The sequence below is a fragment of the Zea mays genome, chromosome 6 (assembly GCF_902167145.1).
Source record: "Zea mays cultivar B73 chromosome 6, Zm-B73-REFERENCE-NAM-5.0, whole genome shotgun sequence".
Lineage (NCBI taxonomy): Eukaryota > Viridiplantae > Streptophyta > Magnoliopsida > Poales > Poaceae > Zea > Zea mays.
The window spans coordinates 67756337-67772497 of NC_050101.1; positions in this window are offsets into that span (position 1 = coordinate 67756337).

Genomic DNA, 16161 nt, shown 5'->3' on the forward strand with positions numbered 1-16161 from the left:
GTGCACCGGACAGTGTCCGGTGCGCCAACGGCTCTGAACCGCCAACGGTCGGCTTCGCCAAAGAAGGAAAGAAATCTGCACCGGACAGTGTCCGGTGGTGCACCGGACTATCCGGTGCGCCAGACGACAGAAGGCAAGAATTGCCTTCCTGGAATGCTCTCAACGGTTCCTAACTGCCTTGGGGCTATAAAAAGGACCCCTAGGCGCATGGAGGAGTACACCAAGTATTCTCTAAGCATTCCTAAGCACCAAGACTTCAATTCCGCGCATTCGATTCTTTGTGATAGCAACTAGAGCTCCATTTTAGTAGAGAACTCTTTGGGTTGTGTTGTGAGCTCGTGTTGTGACTTGTGTGCGTATTGTCGCTTTGATTTTGTGTCTTGTGTGCGTTGCTCATCCCTCCCTTACTCCGTGCTTCTTTGTGAACATCATATTGTAAGGGCGAGAGGCTCCAAGTTGTGGAGATTCCTCGCAAGCGGGATATAGTAAAAAGCAAAACACCGTGGTATTCAAGTGGGTCTTTGGACCGCTTGAGAGGGGTTGATTGCAACCCTCGTCCGTTGGGACGCCACAACGTGGAGTAGGCAAGTGTTGAACTTGGCCGAACCACGGGATAAACCACTGTGTCTATCTGTGATTGATCTTCTTGTGATTATCGTGTCTTGCTAGAACTCCTCTCTAGCCACTTGGCTTTATTGTGCTAACTCCTAATCAAGTTTTTTGTGGCATTGAGTTTCAAGTTTTACAGGATCACCTATTCACCCCCCTCTAGGTGCTCTCAATTGGTGTCAAAGGCGTTCTCTTCAAGAAAGGGACTAATCGCCCGAAGAGATGGATCCTAAGGGCAAGGGGATGGTGGTCAATGATAAGGAGAAGGAGTCCTTCGTCAATGATCCAAAGGATGACAAGCCTACTGACTCAGGCTCGGGCCACAAAAGAAAAGACGGGAGGAAGAAGAAAACAAGGCGCATCAAGGAGATAGTCTACTACGACAGCGACGAATCTTCCTCTTCCCAAAAGAACGATGACAACGACTACGAGAAAAAGAAGACGGTTAATTCAAACTTTTCCTTTGATTATTCTCGTATTCCGCAAAGTTCCAATGCTCATTTGCTTTCCATTCCCCTCGGTAAACCCCCCCACTTTGATGGAGAGGACTACAGATTTTGGAGTCACAAAATACGTAGCCACTTGTTCTCTCTCCATCCAAGTATATGGGAGATAGTAGAAAATGGAATGCACTTTGATAGTATGGATAGTCCCATGTTCATTAATGAGCAAATTCACAAAAATGACAAGCTACTACTGTTCTTCTAGCTTCATTGTGCAGGGATGAATACCATAAGGTGAGCGGCTTGGATAACGCCAAGCAGATTTGGGACACCCTCAAAATCTCACATGAGGGAAACGACGTCACCATGCTCACCAAGATGGAGTTGGTGGAGGGCGAACTTGGGAGATTCGCAATGATCAGGGGCGAGGAGCCAACCCAAACGTACAACCGGCTCAAGACCCTCGTCAACAAAATAAGGAGCTATGGAAGCACGCGATGGATGGACCACGACGTCGTCCGCCTAATGCTAAGGTCTTTTAATGTCCTTGATCCACATCTTGTGAACAATATTCGTGAGAATCCTAGGTACACCAAGATGACGCCCGAGGAGATACTTGGAAAATTCGTAAGCGGGCGGATGATGATCAAGGAGGCTAGATACGTTGATGATGCGTTGAATGGCCCAATCCAAGAGCCTCAAACCATTGCTCTAAAAGCAACGAGGAGCAAGGAGGCGCTACCTAGCAAGGTGGCGCAAGTTGAGGTGGCAGGGCTCAATGAGGAAGAGATGGCCCTCATCATCAAGCGTTTCAAGACGGCGCTAAGGGGTCGCAAGGAGCATCCCAACAAGACCAAGACGAAGGGGAAGCGCTCATGCTTCAAATGTGGTAAGATTGGTCATTTTATCGCTAACTGTCCCGATAATGATAGTGACCAAGAACAAGGGAACAAGAGGGAAAAGAAGAAGGCTTATAGGAAGGCTAAGGGCGAGGCACACCTTGGAAAGGAGTGGGACTCGTGAAAGGGAAATGTGCCCTTGGGCCATTTCTAAGTATTTTGGTGATTTAGTGTCTAACACAAGTGCTAAAATGTAAAATGGTAGACAAAGTACAAACCAAGGATAAAGGTATGTTTCTCAGACTTAGTACATTGTTTTATGGACTAATTTATTGTGTCTAAGTGCTGGAAACAGGAAAAATCCAATTGGAATTGTCTTGGCTCGAGCAGCCAAGACTCTGCTCAATCTGGGAGCACCGGACTGTCCGGTGGTGCACCGGACAGTGTCCGGTGCGCCAGGCTGGTGCGAGCGAAGTGGCCGCTCTCGGGAATTCCCGGCGACGTACGGCTATAATTCACCGGACTGTCCGGTGTGCACCGGACTGTCCGGTGAGCCAACAGTCGGCCGAGCCAACGGTCGGCCGCGCGATCTGCGCGGGACACGTGGCCGAGCCAACGGCTAGAAGGGGGCACCGGACTGTCCGGTGTGCACCGGACATGTCCGGTGCGCCAACGGCTCTCTGGCGGCCAACGGTCGGCTGCGCCAGTTAAGGAAAGAAATCGGGCACCGGACAGTGTCCGGTGTGCACCGGACTGTCCGGTGCGCCACTCGACAGAAGGCAAGAATTGCCTTCCCAGATTGCTCTCAACGGCTCCTAGCTGCCTTGGGGCTATAAAAGGGACCCCTAGGCGCATGGAGGAGAACACCAAGCATCCTTTGAGCATTCTTGATCACTCACACTCCATTCTTGCGCACTTGTTCGACATTCTAGTGATTTGAGCCCCGTTCTAGTGTGCTAGTCTTTTGAGCTCAAGTCTGGGTCTTGTGTGTGCGTATTTGCTGTGATCTTTGTGTCTTGTGTGAGTTGCTCATCCCTCCCTTACTTCGTGATTCTTTGTGAACATCAAAAGTGTAAGGGCGAGATGCTCCAAGTTGTGGAGATTCCTCGCGAACGGGATAAGAAAAGAAAAGCAAAACACCGTGGTATTCAAGTTGATCATTGGATCACTTGAGAGGAGTTGAGTGCAACTCTCGTCCGTTGGGACGCCACAACGTGGAGTAGGCAAGTTTTGTACTTGGCCGAACCACGGGATAAACCACTGCGTCATCTCTGTGTTGAACTCTTTGTGGTTATCGTATTGTGCAAGATCCTCTCTCTAGCCACTTGGTGATTATTGTGCTAACACTTAACCAAGTTTTGTGGCTTAAGTTTTAAGTTTTACAGGATCACCTATTCACCCCCCCTCTAGGTGCTCTCAATTGGTATCGGAGCCGTTCTCTTCAAGAAAGGGACTAACCGCCCGAAGAGATGGATCCTAAGGGGAAGGGAATCGTGATCAACGACAAGGAGAAGGAGTCCTTCGTCAACGAGCCGAAGGATAACAAGCCTACCGACTCGGGCTCGGGCCACAGACGCAAAGATGAGAAGAAGAAGAAGACAAGACGCATCAAGGAGATCGTCTACTACGACGACAGCGATGAGTCCACTTCTTCCCAAAAGGACAACGACGACAACGACTGCGAGAGAAGGAAACCGGTTAATTCAAACTTTTCTTTTGACTACTCTCGTATTCCGCAAAGTACAAATGCTCATTTATTATCCATTCCACTTGGTAAACCTCCTCACTTTGATGGAGAGGACTATGGATTTTGGTGTCACAAAATGCGTAGTCATCTGTTCTCTCTCCATCCAAGCATATGGGAGATAGTTGAGAATGGAATGCATTTTGATAGTAGTGATAGTCCCATGTTTATCAATGAGCAGATTCATAAAAATGCACAAGCTACTACTGTTCTTCTAGCTTCTTTGTGCAGGGATGAATACCACAAAGTGAGCGGCTTGGATAACGCCAAGCAAATTTGGGACACCCTCAAGATCTCTCATGAGGGGAATGATGTCACAATGCTCACCAAGATGGAGTTGGTGGAAGGCGAACTCAAGAGATTCACTATGATAAGGGGAGAAGAGCCAACTCAAACGTACAACCGGCTAAAGACCCTCGTCAACAAGATAAGAAGCTATGGAAGCACGCGATGGACGGACCACGACGTCGTCCGCCTAATGCTAAGGTCTTTTACTGTCCTTGATCCTCATCTTGTAAACAATATTCGTGAGAATCCCAGGTACACCAAGATGACGCCCGAGGAGATACTCGGAAAGTTCGTGAGCGGGCGAATGATGATCAAGGAAGCAAGATACGTGGATGACGCATTGAATGGTCCAATCAATGAGCCTCAACCTCTTGCTCTCAAAGCAACAAGAAGCAATGAGACGCTGCCTAGCAAGGTGGCACAAATTGAGGCGGCCGGACTTAATGATGAAGAGATGGCTCTCATCATCAAGAGATTCAAGACGGCGCTAAAAGGTCGCAAGGGGCAGCCAAGCAAGACCAAGACAAAGGGGAAGCGTTCATGCTTCAAATGTGGTAAGCTTGGTCATTTTATTGCTAACTGTCCCGACAATGATAGTGATCAGGATCAAGGGAACAAGAGGGAAAAGAAGAAGAACTATAAGAAGGCAAAGGGCGAGGCGCATCTAGGCAAGGAGTGGGATTCGGATTGCTCCTCTTCCAACTCCGACAATGAAGGACTCGCCGCCACCGCCTTCAACAAGTCATCCCTCTTCCCCAACGAGCGTCACACATGCCTCATGGCAAGGGAGAAGAAGGTATGTACTCGAAACTCTACTTATGCTTCTTCAAGTGAGGACGAATCTAGTGATGAGGATGAAATAGATTATTCATGTTTATTTAAGGGCCTAGATAGAACCAAGGTAGATAAAATCAATGAATTGATTGATGCCTTGAATGATAAGAATAGACTTTTAGAAAAACAAGAGGACCTGTTGTATGAAGAACATGACAAATTTGTAGAAGCACAAAAATCTCATGCCTTAGAAGTTAAGAGAAATGAAATGCTTTCTTGTGAATTATCTTCTTGCCATGAGACAATTTCTAGCTTAAGGAGCATTAGTGATGATTTGAATGCTAAGTTAGAAACAGCTAGTAAATCAACAACTTGTGTAGAAAATGTTGGTATTTGCAATAGATGTAAAGATTTGGATATTGATGCTTGTAGTGAACACATAGCCTCTATTGCAAAATTAAATGATGAAGTTGCTAGTCTTAATGCCCAACTTAAGACTAGCAAAAGTGAATTTGACAAATTAAAATTTGCAAGGGATGCCTACACAATTGGTAGACACCCCTCAATTAAGGATGGTCTTGGCTTCAAGAGGGAAGTCAAGAACTTAACAAGCCATAAGGCTTCCATCTCCACAAAGGAGAAAGGGAAGGCCCCTATGGCGAGTAATGCTAAAAAGAACCATGCCTTCATGTACCATGATAGAAAATATTCTAGAAATGTTCATGATGATAGGAGTTGTAATGCTTATAATGCTTTTGACTCTCATACCACGTTTGCTTCTAGTTCTTCCTATATGCATGGTAGAAATGTGTTTAGAAGAAATGTTGTTCATCATATGCCTAGGAGAAATATTGTCAATACTCCTAGGAAAGTTAATGAACCTTCTACAATTTATCATGCCTGTAATGCTTCATTTGCAATTTGTAGAAAGGATAGAAAGGTGATTGCTAGGAAATTAGGGGCAAAATGCAAGGGAGATAAAACTTGCATTTGGGTCCCTAAGACAATTGTGACTAACCTTGTAGGACCCAACAAGAGTTGGGTACCTAAGTCCCAAGCCTAAATTTGCCTTGCAGGTTTATGCATCCGGGGGTTCAAGCTGGATTATCGACAGCGGATGCACAAACCATATGACGGGAGAGAAGAAGATGTTCACCTCCTACGTCAAGAACAAGGATTCCCAAGATTCAATAATATTCGGTGATGGGAACCAAGGCAAGGTAAAAGGGTTAGGTAAAATTGCAATCTCAAATGAACACTCTATTTCTAATGTGTTTTTAGTTGAGTCCCTTGGATATAATTTGCTATCTTTTAGTCAATTGTGCAATATGGGATATAACTGTTTATTCACAAACATAGATGTGTCTGTCTTTAGAAGAAGTGATGGTTCATTAGCTTTTAAAGGTGTATTAGACGACAAGCTTTATTTAGTTGATTTTGCAAAAGAGGAGGCCGGTCTAGATGCATGCTTAATAGCTAAGACTAGCATGGGCTGGCTGTGGCATCGCCGCTTAGCACATGTGGGGATGAAGAACCTTCACAAGCTTTTAAAGGGAGAACATGTGATAGGTTTAACTAACGTGCAATTCGAAAAAGATAGACCTTGTGCAGCATGTCAAGCAGGCAAACAGGTGGGAGGAGCACATCACAGCAAAAATGTGATGACCACATCAAGGCCCCTGGAGCTGCTACATATGGACCTCTTCGGACCTGTCGCCTATCTAAGCATAGGGGGAAGTAAGTATGGTTTAGTTATTGTGGATGATTGTTCCCGCTTCACTTGGGTATTCTTTTTGCAGGATAAGTCTGAAACCCAAGGGACCCTCAAATGCTTCCTAAGGAGAGCTCAAAACGAGTTTGAGCTCAAGGTGAAGAAGATAAGGAGCGACAACGGGTCTGAGTTCAAGAACCTTCAAGTGGAGGAGTACCTTGAGGAGGAAGGGATCAAGCACGAGTTCTCCGCTCCCTACACACCACAGCAAAATGGTGTGGTAGAGAGGAAGAACAGGACACTCATAGATATGGCGAGGACTATGCTTGGAGAGTTCAAGACCCCCGAGTGCTTTTGGTCGGAAGCCGTGAACACGGCTTGCCACGCCATCAACAGGGTCTACCTTCACCGCCTCCTCAAGAAGACTTCATATGAGCTGCTGACTGGTAACAAACCCAATGTATCGTACTTTCGTGTATTTGGGAGTAAATGCTACATTCTAGTGAAGAAGGGTAGGAATTCCAAATTTGCTCCCAAAGCCGTAGAAGGGTTTTTATTAGGTTATGATTCAAATACAAAGGCGTATAGGGTCTTCAACAAATCATCGGGCTTGGTTGAAGTCTCTAGCGACGTTGTATTTGATGAGACTAATGGCTCTCCAAGAGAGCAAGTTGTTGATCTTGATGATGTAGATGAAGAAGACGTTCCAACGGCCGCGATACGCACCATGGCGATTGGAGATGTTCGGCCTCAGGAACAATTGGAGCAAGATCAACCGTCTTCCTCAACTATGGTGCAACCCCCAACCCAAGATGACGAACAGGTACCTCAAGTGGAGGCGCATGATCAAGGGGGAGCACAGGATGTTCAAGTTGAAGAGGAAGAAGCACCTCAGGCACCTCCAACCCAAGTTCGAGCGACGATTCAAAGGGATCATCCTGTCGACCAGATATTGGGTGATATTAGCAAGGGAGTAACTACTCGTTCAAGATTAGTTAATTTTTGTGAGCATTACTCTTTTGTCTCTTCTATTGAGCCTTTCAGGGTAGAAGAGGCCTTGCTAGATCCGAACTGGGTGTTGGCCATGCAGGAGGAACTCAACAATTTCAAGCGCAATGAAGTTTGGACACTGGTGCCTCGCCCCAAGCAAAATGTTGTGGGAACCAAGTGGGTGTTCCGCAACAAACAGGACGAGCACAGGGTGGTGACAAGGAACAAGGCTCGACTTGTGGCAAAAGGTTATGCCCAAGTCGCAGGTTTGGACTTTGAGGAGACGTTTGCTCCTGTGGCTAGGCTAGAATCAATTCGGATTTTGCTAGCATATGCCGCTCACCATTCTTTCAGGTTGTACCAAATGGATGTGAAGAGCGCCTTCCTCAACGGGCCGATCAAGGAGGAGGTGTACGTAGAGCAACCCCCTGGCTTCGAGGATGAACGGTACCCCGACCACGTGTGTAAGCTCTCTAAGGCGCTCTATGGACTTAAGCAAGCCCCAAGAGCATGGTATGAATGCCTTAGAGACTTTTTAATTGCTAACGCTTTCAAGGTCGGGAAAGCCGATCCAACTCTTTTTACTAAGACTTGCGATGGTGATCTTTTTGTATGCCAAATTTATGTCGATGACATAATATTTGGTTCTACTAATCAAAAGTCTTGTGAAGAGTTTAGCAGGGTGATGACGCAGAAATTCGAGATGTCGATGATGGGCGAGTTGAACTACTTCCTTGGGTTCCAAGTGAAGCAACTCAAGGACGGCACCTTCATCTCCCAAACGAAGTACACGCAAGATTTGCTAAAGAAGTTTGGGATGAAGGACGCCAAGCCCGCAAAGACGCCGATGGGAACCGACGGACACACCGACCTCAACAAAGGTGGTAAGTCCGTTGATCAAAAAGCATACCGGTCCATGATAGGTTCTTTGCTTTATTTATGTGCTAGTAGACCGGATATTATGCTTAGCGTATGCATGTGTGCTAGGTTTCAATCCGATCCTAAGGAGTGCCACTTAGTGGCTGTGAAGCGAATTCTTAGATATTTAGTCGCTACGCCTTGCTTCGGGATCTGGTATCCAAAGGGGTCTAACTTTGACTTGATTGGGTACTCGGATTCCGACTTTGCTGGATGTAAGGTCGATAGGAAGAGTACATCGGGGACGTGCCAATTCTTAGGAAGGTCCCTGGTGTCATGGAACTCTAGGAAACAAACCTCCGTTGCCCTATCCACCGCTGAGGCCGAGTACGTTGCCGCAGGACAGTGTTGCGCGCAACTACTTTGGATGAGGCAAACCCTCAGGGACTTTGGCTATAATCTGAGCAAAGTCCCACTCCTATGTGATAATGAGAGTGCTATCCGCATGGCGGAAAATCCTGTTGAACACAGCCGCACAAAGCACATAGACATCCGGCATCACTTTTTGAGAGACCACCAGCAAAAGGGAGATATCGAAGTGTTTCATGTTAGCACCGAGAACCAGCTAGCCGATATCTTCACTAAGCCTTTAGATGAAAAGACCTTTTGCAGGCTGCGTAGTGAGCTAAATGTCCTAGATTCGCGGAACTTGGATTGAATTGTAGCATACATGTGTTTATGCCTTTGATCATGTTCATTCTGCATTTTGTTGCTTATTGTGGTGCTCAAGTTGTACAAACACTCCCTGGACCTCACAAGTCTTTTTTGCAAGTGATGCACATATTTAGGGGGAGCTGTGCTACAACTTGACCCTTTGAGACTAACCATGTACTTGAGTTTGGTTGTTTTAGCCTCAAAGGAGGATTGAAAGGGAAAAGGTGGACTTGGACCATGAAAGACTTCCACTGCACTCCGATGAAAAGAGTAACTTTTCCAAGTTCATCTTTATGCTCCTATTGCCTTTGTGTTCTCATTTGATGATTTTGGTGAGGCAATGGGGTTAAAGGGCCAAGATTGATCCCGTTTTGGTGCTTGATGCCAAAGGGGGAGAAAATAAAGGCCAAAGCAATAGATGGATCAGCTACCACTTGAGAAATCTTGAAAATAGTAGATTTGAGCTTTTGGTTTGTCAAAACTCTTTTATTGTCTCTTATGTCAAAAGTTGGCCTCTTGTGGGGAGAAGTGTTGATTATGGGAAAAGGGGGAGTTTTTGGAATCCTTGATCAAATTTCTTTGGAAAACCCTTCTTTATGTCTCTACAAGTGGTTTTGACTTAGAGATAGGAATTTGAGTTTGATTTGCAAAAACAAACCAAGTGGTGGCATAGAGTGATCCATATATATCAAATTTGAATCAAAATAATTTGAGTTCTTATTTGAAGTGATTTTGTACTTGTTCTACTTGCATTATGTTGTGTTGGCATAAATCACCAAAAAGGGGGAGATTGAAAGGGAAATGTGCCCTTGGGCCATTTCTAAGTATTTTGGTGATTTAGTGTCTAACACAAGTGCTAAAATGTAAAATGGTAGACAAAGTACAAACCAAGGATAAAGGTGTGTTTCTCAGACTTAGTACATTGTTTTATGGACTAATTTATTATGTCTAAGTGCTGGAAAGAGGAAAAATCCAATTGGAATTGTCTTGGCTCAAGCAGCCAAGACTCTGCTCAGTCTGGGAGCACCGGACTGTCCGGTGGTGCACCGGACAGTGTCCGGTGCGCCAGGCTGGTGCGAGCGAAGTGGCCGCTCTCGGGAATTCCCGGCGACGTACGACTATAATTCACCGGACTGTCCGGTGTGCACCGGACTGTCCGGTGAGCCAACAGTCGGCCGAGCCAACGGTCGGCCGCGCGATCTGCGCGGGACACGTGGCCGAGCCAACGGCTAGAAGGGGGCACCGGACTGTCCGGTGTGCACCGGACATGTCCGGTGCGCCAACGGCTCTCTGGCGGCCAACGGTCGGCTGCGCCAGTTAAGGAAAGAAATCGGGCACCGGACAGTGTCCGGTGTGCACCGGACTGTCCGGTGCGCCACTCGACAGAAGGCAAGAATTGCCTTCCCAGATTGCTCTCAACGGCTCCTAGCTGCCTTGGGGCTATAAAAGGGACCCCTAGGCGCATGGAGGAGAACACCAAGCATCCTTTGAGCATTCTTGATCACTCACACTCCATTCTTGCGCACTTGTTCGACATTCTAGTGATTTGAGCCCCGTTCTAGTGTGCTAGTATTTTGAGCTCAAGTCTGGGTCTTGTGTGTCTTGTGTGAGTTGCTCATCCCTCCCTTACTCCGTGATTCTTTGTGAACATCAAAAGTGTAAGGGCGAGAGGCTCCAAGTTGTGGAGATTCCTCGCGAACGGGATAAGAAAAGAAAAGCAAAACACCGTGGTATTCAAGTTGATCAATGGATCACTTGAGAGGAGTTGAGTGCAACTCTCGTCCGTTGGGACGCCACAACGTGGAGTAGGCAAGTTTTGTACTTGGCCGAACCACGGGATAAACCACTGCGTCATCTCTGTGTTGAACTCTTTGTGGTTATCGTATTGTGCAAGATCCTCTCTCTAGCCACTTGGTGATTATTGTGCTAACACTTAACCAAGTTTTGTGGCTTAAGTTTTAAGTTTTACAGGATCACCTATTCACCCCCCTCTAGGTGCTCTCAACTCGGATTATTCGTCGTCCGACTCCGACAACGAAGGACTCGCCGCCACCGCTTTCAATAAGTCGGCCCTCTTCCCAAACGAGCATCACACCTGCCTCATGGCAAGGGAAAAGAAGGTAAGCACTCATAATACTAGTACTTACGCTTCCTCAAGTGATGAAGAATTTAGTGATGATGAAATAGACTATTCATGTTTATTCAAGGGCCTAGATAGAACTAAGGTTGGTAAGATTAATGAATTAATTGATGCCTTGAATGATAAAAATAGGTTATTAGAAAAGCAAGAGGATCTCTTGTATGAAGAACATGATAAGTTCGTAGAGGCACAAAAATCCCTTGCTTTAGAAACTAAAAGGAATGAAATGCTCTCTTGTGAATTGTCTACATGTCATGACTCTATTTCTAGTTTAAAGAGCATAAATGATGATTTGAATGCTAAGTTAGAAATAGCTAGTAAAACAAACTCTCGTGAAGAACATGTTATGATTTGCAATAGGTGCAAAGATTTTAATGTTGATGCTTGTAGTGAACACCTAGTTTGCATTTCTAAACTAAATGATGAAGTGGCTAGTCTTAATGCTCAACTTAAGACTAGCAAAAATGATTTTGATAAACTAAAATTTGCAAGGGATGCCTACACGGTTGGTAGACACCCCTCAATTAAGGATGGGCTTGGCTTCAAGAGGGAAGCCAAGAACTTGACAAGTCATAAGGCTCCCATCTCCATCAAGGAGAAAGGGAAGGCCCCTATGGCAAATAGTATTCAAAAGAACCATGCTTTCTTATACCATGATAGGAGATATTCTAGGAAAGTTCATCATGATAGAAGTTGCAATGATGTTGTTTCACATGCTTATGATTCAAATGCAATGTTTGCTTCTAGTTCTTCTATTATGCATGATAGAAATTTGGCTAGAAGAAATATTGTTCATGTTCCTAGGAAAGTAATGAATGAATCTTCTACAATTTATTATGCTTGCAATGCTTTCTTTGCTATTTGTAGAAAGGATAAGAAGGTAATTGCTAGGAAATTAGGGGCCAAATGTAAGGGAGACAAGACTTGCATTTGGGTCCCTAAGACTATTGTAACTAACCTTGTAGGACCCAACATGAGTTGGGTACCTAAGACCCAAGCCTAAATTTGCCTTGCAGGTTTATGCATCCGGGGGCTCAAGCTGGATTATCGACAGCGGATGCACAAACCACATGACGGGGGAAAAGAGGATGTTCTCTTCCTACGTCAAGAACAAGGATCCCCAAGATTCAATCATATTCGGTGATGGGAACCAAGGCAAGGTGAAAGGGTTAGGAAAAATTGCTATTTCATCCGAGCACTCTATTTCTAATGTGTTCTTAGTTGAGTCGCTTTCATATAACCTGTTGTCTGTGAGTCAACTTTGTAATATGGGATATAACTGTCTATTCACAAATGTAGATGTGTCTGTCTTTAGAAGAAGTGATGGTTCATTAGCTTTCAAGGGTGTACTTGTCGGGGACCATAATTAGGGGTACCCCCAAGACTCCTAATCTCAGCTGGTAACCCCCATCAGCACAAAGCTGCGAAGGCCTGATGGGTGCGATTAAGGTCAAGGCTCGGTCCACTCAAGGGACGCAATCTCGCCTCGCCCGAGCCCAGCCTCGGGCTAGGGCAGCCGACCTCGGAGGATTCACGTCTCGCCCGAGGGCCCCCTCAAGCAACGAACGCACCTTCGGCTCGCCCGAGGCCCAGTCTTCGCCGAGAAGCAACCTTGGCCAGATCGCCACGCCGACCGACCGTATCGCATGAGCATTTAATGCAAGGATCGCCTGACACCTTATCCTGACGCGCGCTCTTCAGTCGACAGAGCCGAAGTGACCGCAGTCACTTCGCCGCTCCACTGACCGGCCTGACAAGAAGACAGTGCCGCCTGCGTCGCTCCGACTGTTGTGCCACTCGATAGAGTGAGGCTGACAGCAGCCAAGTCCGGCCTCATGTGCCATAGGAAGCTCCGCCTCGCCCGACCCCAGGGCTCGGCCTCGGCCTCGGCCCCGGAAGATGATGAACTCCGCCTCGTCCGACCCTAGGGCTCGGACTCGGCCTTGGCCTCAGACGATGGTCTCCGCCTCACCCGACCCGGGGCTCGGACTCGACCTCGACCTTGGAAGACAGACTCGACCTCGACCTCGGAGGAGCCTCTGCCTCGCCTGACCCAAGGCTCGGACCGACCACGTCATAGGGGGGCCATCATTACCCTACCCCTAGCTAGCTCAGGCTACAGGGAACAAGACCAGCGTCCCATCTGGCTTGCCCCGGTGAACAGATAATGATGGCGCCCCGCGTACTCCGTGACGACGGCGGCTCTCAGCCCCTTACGGAAGCAAGGAGACGTCAGCAAGGACTCGACAGCCCCGACAGCTGTCCTTCCGCAAGACTCCAGCGCTCCTCCGACGGCCACGACATCACATGAACAGGGTGCCAAAACCTCTCCGGCTGCCACGACAGCATGTACTTAGGGCACTAGCTCCTCTCTGCTAGACACATTAGCACACTGCTACACCCCCCATTGTACACCTGGACCCTCTCCTTACGCCTATAAAAGGAAGGTCCAGGGCTCTCTTATGAGAAGGTTGGCCGCGCGGGAGGACGGGACGGCGCGTGCAGGCCTCTCGCCCCCTCCCACGCGGACGCTTGTAACCCCCTACTGCAAGCGCACCCGACCTGGGCGCAGGACAAACACGAAGGCCGCGGGTTTCCCCTTTTACGCATGTCTCCTTGTTTCCCCCCTTCGTGCTCCGTCTCGCGCCGACCCATCTGAGCTGGGACACGCGGCGACAATTTACTCGTCGGTCCAGGGACCCCCCGGGGTCGAAACGCCGACAGTTGGCGCGCCAGGTAGGGGCCTGCTGCGTGTTGACGAACAACTTTCCGTCAAGCTCCAGATGGGTAGTCTCCAGCAACCTTTCCAGCCCGGGACGGTGCTCCGTTTCGGGAGTCTTGAGTTCATGTCCCTCGACGGCAGCTACGACATGATACTCCTTCCTCCGCCACGCGACAACGACAATGGCGGCCGACAACCCGCCCGCCGGCGGCGGAATCGACGATGTCTTCCCCACGTGGCGGAAGAACAACATTCGGGTTTGTCCCGTCGCCTCCCCCGCCGACGGAGGAGGAGGCGGGGCAACCAAGGCCAAGCAGGAGGCGGCACCTCGTCGGCTGTCGAGCGAGTCGACGGCACCGGCGCCCCAACGGGGGACACGTCGAGCATCGACCTCACGTCTGAGACGAAGACGAGCGCCGTTTCCCCGCAACACGCCAACTCCAAGCGGACGGACGACGCCAGCACGCTCGCAAAGGACTTGCTGGGCGTCACCCTCGTACCCGAGACAATGGTGCAGTCTGCCCCTAACGCGACTTCGTCACCGCCCGTCGACCAGGAGGTACCGACCGATTCCCATCTCGTGCCTTTTGGATTCAGCCTCGACCCACCAAGCGACTTCGCTTCGGTGGAAGCCTTCATAGAGGCGTGTCCAAACCCTCCGGGGTACGGTATGCGGTCACCCTGGGACCGGCTGACGGCCGTCTCGACCTACGGACCCTCGGGTTCCAAGGAAGATGACGAGCCCGACTTGTGTTGGGATTTGTCACACCCGGGCTTTAAGGAACAAAGTCGGGTGCATCTCATACATGCGCCAAGAAGACAACATATATAATAACAGAGTGTATAGAGATAAATGTCATAAAACATCAGAGTATTTATTACATAGCGGAAGACTTATTACAAAATAAAATAATGAATATAAAACGAACTAAGGATCGTCGGCGCCAATGTCGACTGAGATACGCCACCTAGATCAGATCATACTCCTCGCCTTGTGGCTCCTCCTGAACCACCTGCTCTTCTCCTGTGCACACGATTTAGATCGGACGGTTCCGTGACGTTGAACCGAAACGGTATCCAACATCTAATCGTGGCCGTTGACGTGGATCGGACGGTGCACAACCTTCTTCCCCCCTTCGACCTGAGGCGCGGTGGCGCCGCGCAGTGTCTACGGCGGAGACCTGCTGGCGCGCCCGCGATTCGACGCCCCAATGCCCCAAGCCCAAAATTGACGGGTGCTACACAACAAATAGATGAAGACGAATCATTTGGACGGTTTTCTTACCGGAATTAGAGGCGACGACCTCACTGCCCGCGACGCAAGGCGGATACGCGGCGGAAGTCGAACTACGGCGAGCGATTACAGTCGCCCCAAGGCCCCGCAGTTCAAATTGATGGCGCAGTCAGCTTCACGGGTCCTCGACGAACGCCCTCACCCGCACGCGCGAACCCGAGCGCGTGTACAGGGGAGAGTCACCGGCGGCGGGCACCCACCGTGCGGATGCGGCGATTTGTGAGGTTAGCGGCGGTCGCAAGGCAAGACAAGAGGTGGAATCGGGGGGTCCGGGGTCGTGGCACCTATATGGATGCGTACGGGGGCAGTGCCGCAACGGCCGGGCCGGACTTCCGCGAATTCGTCGCGGCGACGCTTTCTCTACACTCGGCGATAGGGCGGCACTGGAAATTAGGGCGACGGACCTAGGGGAAACTGTGGAACGGAGAGAGGCAATGGATCGTGGCCACGGATATAGGGGTGGGCTGAGCCGCAGCTGCAACGACGTCGGCGAGATCCCCGGAAGGTGCTCTCCGCGGATCACGCGACCGCTGTTGACGCAGCCGTGCGAAGGAAGGGGGTGACAGGTGGGGTCCCGAGTTCAGTGACCGAGCGCAACACGCGCTGAGCCGCGGACAACGAGTGGCTGATGTATGGGGCCCACAGAGCAGCGAGGGAAAGAGATCACAGCTGAGCACGTTAGACTGCCCGGTGGGCCCAGCGTGTCGGCGCGCGCCTGCGGAGCAAGATGGGCTGCGCAGAGGGGTTTTCCCTGGTGGGCCAAAATGGTAGCCGAAGCCCAGGTAAGGTTGTTCACTGTTTTCTTTATTCTTTTTATTTTATGTTTCCCTTTCTCTCCTTTTCAAATTTAGATTTCAAATTTGAATCCATTTTTGTGTGAAGTTCAAACTCATGTTACCAAATACCAATTTTAAAAGTATATATTTTCCCTTTATATTTTATACTCCCTTCTTTTCTTTTCTTTTCTCTCTTTTCCAAATTCCAAGCTTTAAATTAGGTCAAACCTCATTTTCGTTATTAATGTGTTTTTATTAT